This window comes from Globicephala melas, chromosome 8 (assembly GCF_963455315.2).
Source record: "Globicephala melas chromosome 8, mGloMel1.2, whole genome shotgun sequence".
NCBI classification, from domain to species: domain Eukaryota; kingdom Metazoa; phylum Chordata; class Mammalia; order Artiodactyla; family Delphinidae; genus Globicephala; species Globicephala melas.
Window position 1 is genome coordinate 69,682,877 of NC_083321.1, and position 10,280 is coordinate 69,693,156.

A 10,280-nucleotide genomic window follows, 5' to 3' on the forward strand; every position below is an offset into this window, starting at 1 on the left:
GTTTTGTATTTCTGTGGTGTCTGTTGTAACTTCTCCTTTTCCACTTCTAATTTTATTGATTTGAGTCCTCGCCCTCTTTTTCTTGATGAGTCTAGCTAATGGTTTATCAGTTTTGTTTATCTTCTCAAAGAACAAGCTTTCCGTTTTATTGATCTTTGCTATTGTTTTCTTTCTTTCTATTTTATTTATGTCTGCTCTGATCTTTATGATTTCTTTCCTTCTGCTAAATTTGGGTTTTGTTTGTTCTTCTTTCTCTAGTTCCTTTAGATTTAAGGTTATATTGTTTATTTGAGATTTTTCTTGTTTCTTGAGGTAGGCTTGTATAGCTATAAACTTCCCTCTTAGAACTGCTTTTGCTGCATCCCATAGGTTTTGGATTGTCGTTTTTTCATTGTCATTTGTCTCTAGGTATTTTTTGATTTCTTCAGTGATCTATTGGTTATTTAGTAACGTATTGTTTAGCCTCCGTGTGTTTGTGATTTTTACGTTTTGTTCCCTGTAATTGATTTCTAATCTCCTAGCATTGTGGTCAGAAAAGATGCTTGATATGATTTCAGTTTTCTTAAATTTACTGAGGCTTGATTTGTGACCCAAGATGTGATCTATCCTGGAGGATGTTCCGTGCACACTTGAGAAGAAAGTGTAGTCTGCTGTTTTTGGATGGAATGTCCTATAAATATCGATTAAATCTATCTGGTCTATTGTGTCATTTTAAGCTTGAGTTTCCTTATAAATTTTCAGTTTGGTAGATCTGTCCATTGGTGTAAGTGAGGTGTTAAAAGTCCTGTACTATTATTGTGTTACTGTCGATTTCCTCTTTTATAACTGTTGGCAGTTGCCTTATATATTGAGGTGCTCCTATGTTGGGTGCATATATATTTATAATTGTTATATCTTCTTCTTGGACTTATCCCTTGATCATTATGTAGTGTCCTTCCTTGTCTCTTGTAACATTCTTTATTTTAAAATCTATATTATCTGATATGAGTATTGCTACTTCAGCTTTCTTTTGATTTCCATTTGCATGGAATGTCTTTTTCCATCCCCTCACTTTCAGTCTGTATGTGTCCCTAGGTCTGAAGTGGGTCTTTTGTAGATAGCATATATATTGGTCTTATTTTTGTATCCATTCAGCAAGCCTGTGTCTTTTGGTTGGAGCATTCAATCCATTCACGTTTAAGGTAATTATTGATATGTATGTTCCTATGACCATTTTCTTAATTGTTTTGGATTTGTGTTTGTAGGTCCTTTTCTTCTCTTGTGTTTCCTACTTAGAGAAGTTCCTTTAGCATTTGTTTTAGAGCTGGTTTGGTGGTGCTGAATTCCCTAGCTTTTCCTTGTCTGTAAAGCTTTTGATTTCTCCATCGAATCTGAATGAGATCCTTGCTGGGTAGAGTAATCTTGGTTGTAGGTCTTCCCTTTCATCACTTTAAGTATATCATGCCACTCCCTTCTGGCTTGTAGAGTTTCTGCTGAGAAATCAGCTGTTAACCTTATGGGTGTTCCCTTATATATTATTTGTCATTTTTTCCTTGCTGCTTTCAATAATTTTTCTTTGTCTTTTATTTTTTCCAATTTGATCACTATGTGTCTCAGCATGTTTCTCCTTGGGTTTATCCTATATGTGACTCTGCACTTCCTGGACTTGGGTGGCTATTTCCTTTCCCATGTTAGGGACATTTTTGACTATAATCTCTTCAGATATTTTCTTGGGTCTTTCTCTCTCTCATCTCCTTCTGGGACCCCTACAATGCGAATGTTGTGGCCTTTCATGTTGTCCCAGAGGTCTCTTAGGCTGTCTTCATTTCTTTTCATTCTTTTTTCTTTATTCTGTTCCATGGCAGTGAATTCCAGCATTCTGTCTTCCAGGTCACTTATCCATTCTTCTGCACAGTTATTCTGCTATTGATTCCTTCTAGTGTAGTTTTCATTTCAGTTATTGTATTGTTCATCTCTGTTTGTTTGTTTTTTAATTCTTCTAGGTTTTTGTTAAACATTTCTTGCATCTTCTTGATCTTTGCCTCCATTATTTTTCCGAGGTCCTGGATCATCTTCACTATCATTATTCTGAATTCTTTTTCTGGAAAGTTGCCTATCTCCACTTCATTTAGCTGTTTTTCTGGGGTTTTATCTTGTTCCTTCATCTGGTACATAGCCCTCTGCCTTTTCATCTTGTCTATCTTTCTGTAAATGTGGTTTTTGTTCCACAGGATTGGAAACTTCAGGATTGTAGTTCTTCTTGCTTCTTCTGTCTGCCCTCTGGTGAATGAGGCTGTCTAAGAGGCTTCTGCAAATTTTCTGATGGAAGGGACTGGTGGTGGGTGGAGCTGGCTGTTTCTCTGGTGGACAGAGGGCAGTAAAACTTTAATCCACTTGACTGCTGATGAATGGGGCTTGTACCCTCCCAGTTGGTTGTTTGGCCTGAGGTGACCCAACACTGGAGCCTTTCTGAGCTCCTTGGTAAGGCTAATGGTGGACTCTGGGAGTGCTGAGACAAAGGAGTACTTCCCAGAACTTCCACCGCCAGTGTCCCTGTCCTCATGATGAGACAGAGCCATCCCCCGCCTCTGCAGGAGACCCTCCAACACCAGCAGGTAGGTCTGGTTCAATCTCCTATGGGGTCACTGCTCCTTCCCCTGTGTCCCAATGCGCACCCTACTTTGTGTGTGCCCTCCAAGAGTGGAGTCTGTTTCCCCTAGTCCTGTCGAAGTCTTGCAGTCAAATCCCACTAGATTTCAAAGTCTGATTCTCTAGGAATTCCTCCTCCCACTGCTGGACCCCCAGGTTGGGAAGCCGGACATGGGCCTCAGAATCTTCACTGCAGTGGGTGGAATTCTGTTGTATAAGTGTTTTCTGTTTGTGGGTCACCCACCCCGCAGTTATGGGATTTGATTTTATTGGGATTGTGCCCCTCCTACCATCACATTGTGGCTTCTCCTTTGTCTTTGGATGTGGGGTATCTTTTTTGGTAAGTTCCAGTGTCTTCCTGTCGATGACTGTTCAGCAGTTAGTTGTGATTCTGGTGTTCTCACAAGAGAGAGTGAGAGCATGTCCTTCTTGCCATTTGTATTTTTTGTTTGTGTTTTTCTTGACTTCTGTAAGGCTTTTTTCTCTTTTTTTTGTGGTGTGCAGGCCTCTCGCTGTCGTGGCCTCTCCCGTTGCGGAGCACAGCCTCCGGACGCGCAGGCTCAGTGGCCATGGCTCATGGGCCCAGCCACTCCACGGCATGTGGGATCCTCCCGGACCGAGGCATGAACCCGTGTCCCCTGCATCGGCAGGCGGACTCTCAACCACTGCGCCACCAGGGAAGCCCAAAGGCTTTTGTATTTTAAAGATATTAATAATTTGTCATACTTTGGTACCTATGTCTCTAATTTACCATGTGCTTTTAAATTTTGTTTATGTTGTCTTTTCAGCTTCAGAAATTTTAAGTTTATATATTCAAATTATCACTGTTTTCTTTTAATGTTACTAAAGCAGAGTGTGATTTGAAACCTAGAAAATCTATCCCTGTCTAGATATTTGACAAATATGACCTTTTCTTGGTTTTTATTTCCTTTCCTATAGTCCTGTGAATCCATCTATATTATATTTTAGTGTAAAGTGAGTACTGTATCTAAGCTATTTTCCCCAAATCTGGAAGAGAATTGATGAGTTAAAAGAGAACCAAATATAAATCCTGAAAATTAAAAATAGAATCATTGAAATAAATACCTCAATCGATTTGTTAACCAGACAAAGAGAGGATTAATAAATCAGAAAGCAGACTTTAGGAAATCAGTAGATTTAGAATGCAGTACAAAGAGCTACACGTGGAGTGTAAAATGAGACACCTCACCACACATTTGGTAGAAGTTCCAGAAATAGGAAATACAAAGAACAGGTAGAAGATGGAGGCAATTTTCAAGAGATAATGCCTTCAAATGTTCCAAAATTGGAACATACATTCTTAGAGTGAAAAAAAAATCACAAGGAGAATAAATAAGAAAGTTTCATACTTAATACAGTTTGATGAAATTATAGAACATCAAGTATAAGGGAAAATCTTAAAAGATTTCCAGAAAGAAGTGTAGACTTGCAGACCACCTGCAAAGAAGCAATAACACTGCCTGTAGAATAAGTGAGAAAAAAATTGAATAATATCTTTAAAGTCTTGAGAGAAAAGAATAATGAAGAATAATCTATGTGCAGCTAAATGAACTTTGAAGAATGAGTGATAAATTTAAAAATTCAAATATAATGAGGGTTTACTGCCCACAGACCCTTGCTGAAAGAGCTACTAAAGAATGTACTCCAGTATAACAGAAAACAAACCCACTGAACAAAGCAAAGATGAGTAAAGAAATTAGTAAAATATGTTGTAAATCTAAACTAATATTGGTTGTTTAAGCTCATACAACTCAATAACAACAACAACAAACAAAATTGAAAAATGGGTGAAGACCTAAATAGACACTTCTCCAAAGAAGACATATAGATGGCCAATAGACACATGAAAAGATGTTTATCATCGTTAATTATTAGAGAAATGCAAATCAAAACTGCAATGAGGTACCACCTCACACGGGTCAGAATGACCATGGTTAAAAAGTCTACAAATAGCAAATGCTGGAAAAAAAAGGTGTGGGAAAAAAAAAGGAACCCTCCTATAATGTTGATGGGAATGTAAGTTGGGGCAGCCACTATGGAAAACAGTATGGAGTTCCTTAAAAAACTAAAAACAGAGTTGTCATGTGATTCAGCAATCTCACTTCTACACACACATCCAGACAAAACTATAAATCAAAAAAGATAAAGGCACCCCTATGTTCAGAGCAGCACTATTCACAATAGCCAAGACATAGAAACAACCTAAGTGTCTATCAGCCGATGAATGGATAAAGAAGATGTGGTATATATACACAATGCAATATTATTCAGCCATAAAAAAGAATGAAATAATGCCATTTGCAGCAACATGGTTGGGCCTAGAGATTATCATACTAAGCGAAGTAAATCAGACAGAGGAAGACAAATATCATGATATCCCTTATATGTGGACACTAAAGGAATGATACAAAAAAATTTTATTTACAAAACAGAAACAGACTCACAGACATAGAAAAAAAGTTACAGTTACCAAAGGGAAAAGGTTGGAGGGGAGGGGTAAATTAGGAATTTGGGAGTAACATATACACAGTACTATATATTAAATAGATAAACAACAAGGACCTAGTGTATAGCAGAGGGAACTATACTCAATATTTTGCAATAACCTATATGGGAAAAGAATATATACATTCTTTTTCAGATTATATATATATATATATATTCTTTTTCAGATTTTATATATATATATATATATATATATATATATATATATATATATATATATATATATATATATACCTTGCTGTATTATTTTTAAAGCAAATCTATACATCCTACAATTAAAATCTGGCTCTTTGTGGGGAGAGACCGGTAGAAAATAGTTTTAGCAAGACTCATGAAGAAAAAGAGAAGGCAGAAATAAAACAATGTTAGGGGTAAAAAATGCACAGTAGAGATCTTAAAATATCATGTTAATAACACCATTATGCCAATAATTTTGAACATTTGAAAGAAAGGTATAATTTTCTAGAACTATGTAAATTAAGACCATTTATCCCAAAATGAATAGAAAAATTTACTATATTATAGTGGTTAAGAGCATAGCTTCTACAGCCAGACTGCCTGTGTTTGATTTTGGCTCTGCTGTTAACTGTGTGAACTTCAGCAAGCTACCTAACTTTTCTTTGCCTGAGTTTCCTCATATGTAAAATGGGAATAATAACTACACCTAGATCATAAGACTGTTGTGTTGATTAAATAAATATTTGTTGTTGAAATGCTTAGATTAGAACAAGGGCCTCGTACTGTGTAAGTGTTACCTACTGCTAATATGGTAGTGACAAAATAACAAGAGATTGCATCGGTAGTCAAAAATGTCCTCCCTAAAAAGGAAACAGAGCCAGAAAGATTTACAGCTGAGTTTTACTATAGTCAAGGAACAGATAATTCCTATCTTATACAAACTGTTCCAGAGAGTAGACAAGTAGACAAAGCCATTCTGTTTATTTTATGAGACAATATAATTTGCTTCCCAAACCAAAGACACTATAAAAAAGAAAACCACATGCCAAACTCACTTATAAACATAGATGTAAAAAATCCAAGTAAAATATTAACAGATCCAGTTTAGCTGAATAGAAGAATACATTTAAAAAATATAACCTAGCATGATTTATCCCAGAGATGTACAGAAGTTTTAACTTAAGAAAATCTGTCAGTGTAATTCACCATGTTAGCAGGGTAAAAGAGACAAAAAAAAAAAAAAAAAAATCCACATGATCACTGAAAAGGTGCAGACTAAGCTTTCAAGAAAATTTAGAACTAATTTGTGACTTAAAAAGACAATTCTTAACAAAGTGTAGATAGAAGAAAACTTGAACATCCTTGACTTGAAAAAAAGGCATCTGACAAAAACGTACATCATATCATAATCAATTTTATCATATTACATAAAACAAGTGCTTAGAAGCTTTCCATTAAAGTCAAAAACAAGACAAAGATATCCACTACCACATCATCAATACTGTGTTATAATTACATCTAATATAAATTATCATTATTCATTCATGGTGTGATTGTCTATTTAGAAAACCTAAGAAATCTTCAGAACTAATAAAATCACTCAACAGGATAGATCATATAAAACTACCTTCAAAAACAAATAGCAGGGCTCCCCTGGTGGCGCAGTGGTTGAGAGTCCACCTGTCGATGCAGGGGATGCAGGTTCATGCCCCGGTCCGGGAGGATCCCACGTGCTGCGGAGCGGCTCGGCCCGTGAGCCATGGCTGCTGGGCCTGAGCGTCTGGAGCCTGTGCTCGGCGACGGGAGAGGCCACAACAGTGAGAGGCCCCGTACCACAAAAAAACAAAAACAAAAACATAGCATTTCCACAGGCTAGCATTATACAAAGAAATTGAAAAAAATCTAATTTAGCAATAAAAGTAATTTGATGCCTAAGAGTAAATAAAACAAAAACTTTGTAAAATTTTTGCTGAGAAAATTTCAAAAATGGTATTGAAAAACATATAAAAACCTTTAAAAAAGTAAACAGATATACAGTACTCATGAATAGGAAGATTCAATATGGTAAGGATGGTAACGCTGCTTCAAATAAATCTAAATTTTTAATGCAATTCCAATAAAAATCCTAACATGGTTTTTCATAAAACTTGTAAAGTTATCTCAAAATTAATGTGATAGAATAAAAGCCCCAAAATATCCAATGTAATTCTGAAAAAGAATAACAAGAAAGGAATGCTTATTCCACCCATTATCAGAATTTATTTTAAAGCTAAATAAGTAAAACAGTGTGGCTTTGGTTGAGTCATAGATAAAAGATCAGTTGTGCAGATTAGAAATTCCAAAGCAAGTACATGTATGGAAACTTATTTAATGGAGCTGGCATTACAGATCTGAAAGGAAAGGATGAATGACTTAATCAAAGGGACCAGGTAGCTGTGCTTCCTACACAAAGAAAGTTAGATTTTCATCTTACATGAAAAAAAGAAATTTCATGTAGATTAAAGACCTAACCATTAAAAACAAAAATTGTAACAATTAGAAGAAAACAGAGGGAATATTTTTAAGATATTAGGGTAAAGAAATGTATTTTATATATTTTAAACAATACATTAAAAAGCATAAATTTAAAAAATTGTTAACTTTCACCATGTCAAAATGTAAGCTTCCAAATGACAAATGAGATAGTAGTAATGTTAAAAGACAAACAACAGACTGAAACAATATATTTGTAACATGTACAATAAGAAAAGGATTATTACTCCAAAAATGTGGAAAAAAATGCTATTAAGTTAATTAAAAAAACAACAACAACACCCAATAGAAAAGTGGGCAAAAAGATGAACAAGCAATTCACGGTAAAAGAAACCACATGACTAATGAATACTTGAGATGATGCTCAAGTTCACTAGTAATCAGGAAAATTCAAAATAAAATACTAATGAGATTTAATTTCACTTTCCTAACATTGGAAAAAATTAAAAAGTCTTCTGATACTAATTGTTGTTGAGAATGCAAGGAAACAAACTTAAACATCGTTTCTGGAGTGTGAAGTTGTACAACCATACTGGAAGGCCTATACCCTACAAACCAGCAATTCTACTTTGAGGTATGTACTTTCGAGAGTCTCCTGTACGTGTGTAAATGAAGAGAATGAATTAAATATCCTACAGTCATACTATAGAATACTATATAGAAGTTAAAAGAAAGGAGCTAGCTAGTTCTATGTAGACCTACATGAATGGTTCTCAAAAATAATGTTGGGGGCTTCCCTGGTGGTGCAGTGGTTGAGAGTCCGCCTGCTGATGCAGGGGACACGGGTTCGTGCCCCGGTCCGGGAAGAGCCCACATGCCGCGGAGCGTCTGGGTCCGTGAGCCATGGCCTCTGAGCCTGCGCATCCGGAGCCTGTGCTCCACAATGGGAGAGGCCACAACAGTGAGAGGGCTGCGTACCGCAAAAAAAAAAAAAAAAAGAAAAAAAGAATTATGGTTTTCTATGGGTATATGCCCAGTAGTGGGATTGCTGGATCATATGATAATTCTATTTTTAGTTTTTTAAGGAACCACCATACTGTTATCCATAGTGGATGTATCCATTTACATTCCCACCAACAGTGCAAGAGGGTTCCCTTTTCTCCACACCCTCTCCAGCATTTGTTGTTGTAGAGTTTCTGATGCCCATTCTAACTGGTGTGAGGTGATACCTCATTGTAGTTTTGATTTGCATTTCTCTAATAATTAGCGATGTTGAGCAGCTTTCAATTTGCTTCTTAGCCGTCTGTATGTCTTCCTTGGAGAAATGTCTATTTAGGTCTTCTGCCTATTTTTGGATTGGGTTGTTTGTTTTCTTAATATTGAGCTGCATGAGCTGTTTGTATATTTTGGAGATTAATCCTTTGTCTGTTGATTCGTCTGCAAATATTTTCTCTCATTCTGAGGGTTGTCTTTTCGTATTGTTTATGGTTTCCTTTGCTGTGCAAAAGCTTTGAAGTTTCCTTAGGTCTGATTTGTGTATTTTTGTTTTTGTTTCCATTACTCTAGGAGGTGGATCAAAAAAGATCTTGCTGTGATTTATGTCAAAGAATGTTTTTCCTGTGTTTTCCTCTAAGAGTTTTATAGTGTCTGGTCTTACATTTAGGTCTCTAATCCATTTTGAGTTTATTTTTTTGTATGGTGTTAGGGAGTGTTCTAATTTCACTGTTTTACATGTAGCTGTCCAGTTTTCCCAGCACCACTTATTGAAGAGACTGTCTTTTCTCATTGTATATCCTTGCCTCCTTTGTCATAGATTAGTTGACCATAGGTGCGTGGGTTTATCTCTGGGCTTTCTATCCTCTTCCATTAATCTATGTTTCTGTTTTTGTGCGAGTACCATATTGTCTTGATTACTGTAGCTTTGTAGTATAGTCTGAAGTCAGGGAGTCTGATACCACCAGCTCTGTTTTTTTCCCGCAAGACCGCTTTGGCTATTTGGGGTCTTTTGTGTCTCCATACAAATTTTAAGATTTTTTGTTCTAGTTCCGTAAAAAAATGCCATTGGTAATTTGATAGGGATTGCAGTGAATCTGTAGATTGTTTTGGGTAGTATAGTCATTTTCACAGTATTGATTCTTCCAATCAAAGAACATGGTATATCTCTCCATCTGTTGGTATCATCTTTAATTTCTTTCATCAGTGTCTTATAGTTTTCTGCATACAGGTCTTTTGTCTCCCTAGGTAGGTTTATTCCTAAGTATTTTATTCTTTTTGTTGCAGTGGTAAATGGGAGTGTTTCCATAATTTTTCTGTCAGATTTTTCATCAGTAGTGTATAGGAATGCAAGAGATTTCTGTGCATTAATCTTGTATCTTGCAACTTTACCAAATTCATTGATTAGCTCTAATAGTAATCTGGTGGCATCTTTAGGATTCTATGTGTATAGTATCATGTCATCTGCAAACAGTGACAGTTTTACTTCTTTTCCAATTTAATTTCCTTTTATTCCTTTTTCTTCTCTGATTGCTGTGGCTAGAATTTCCAAAACTATATTGAATATTAGAGGTGAGAGTGGACATCCTTGTCTTGTTCCTGATCTTAGAGGAAATGCTTTCAGTTTTTCACCACTGAGAATGAGGTTTGCTGTGGGTTTGTCGTATATGGCCTTTATTATGTTGAGGTAGGTTCCCTGTATG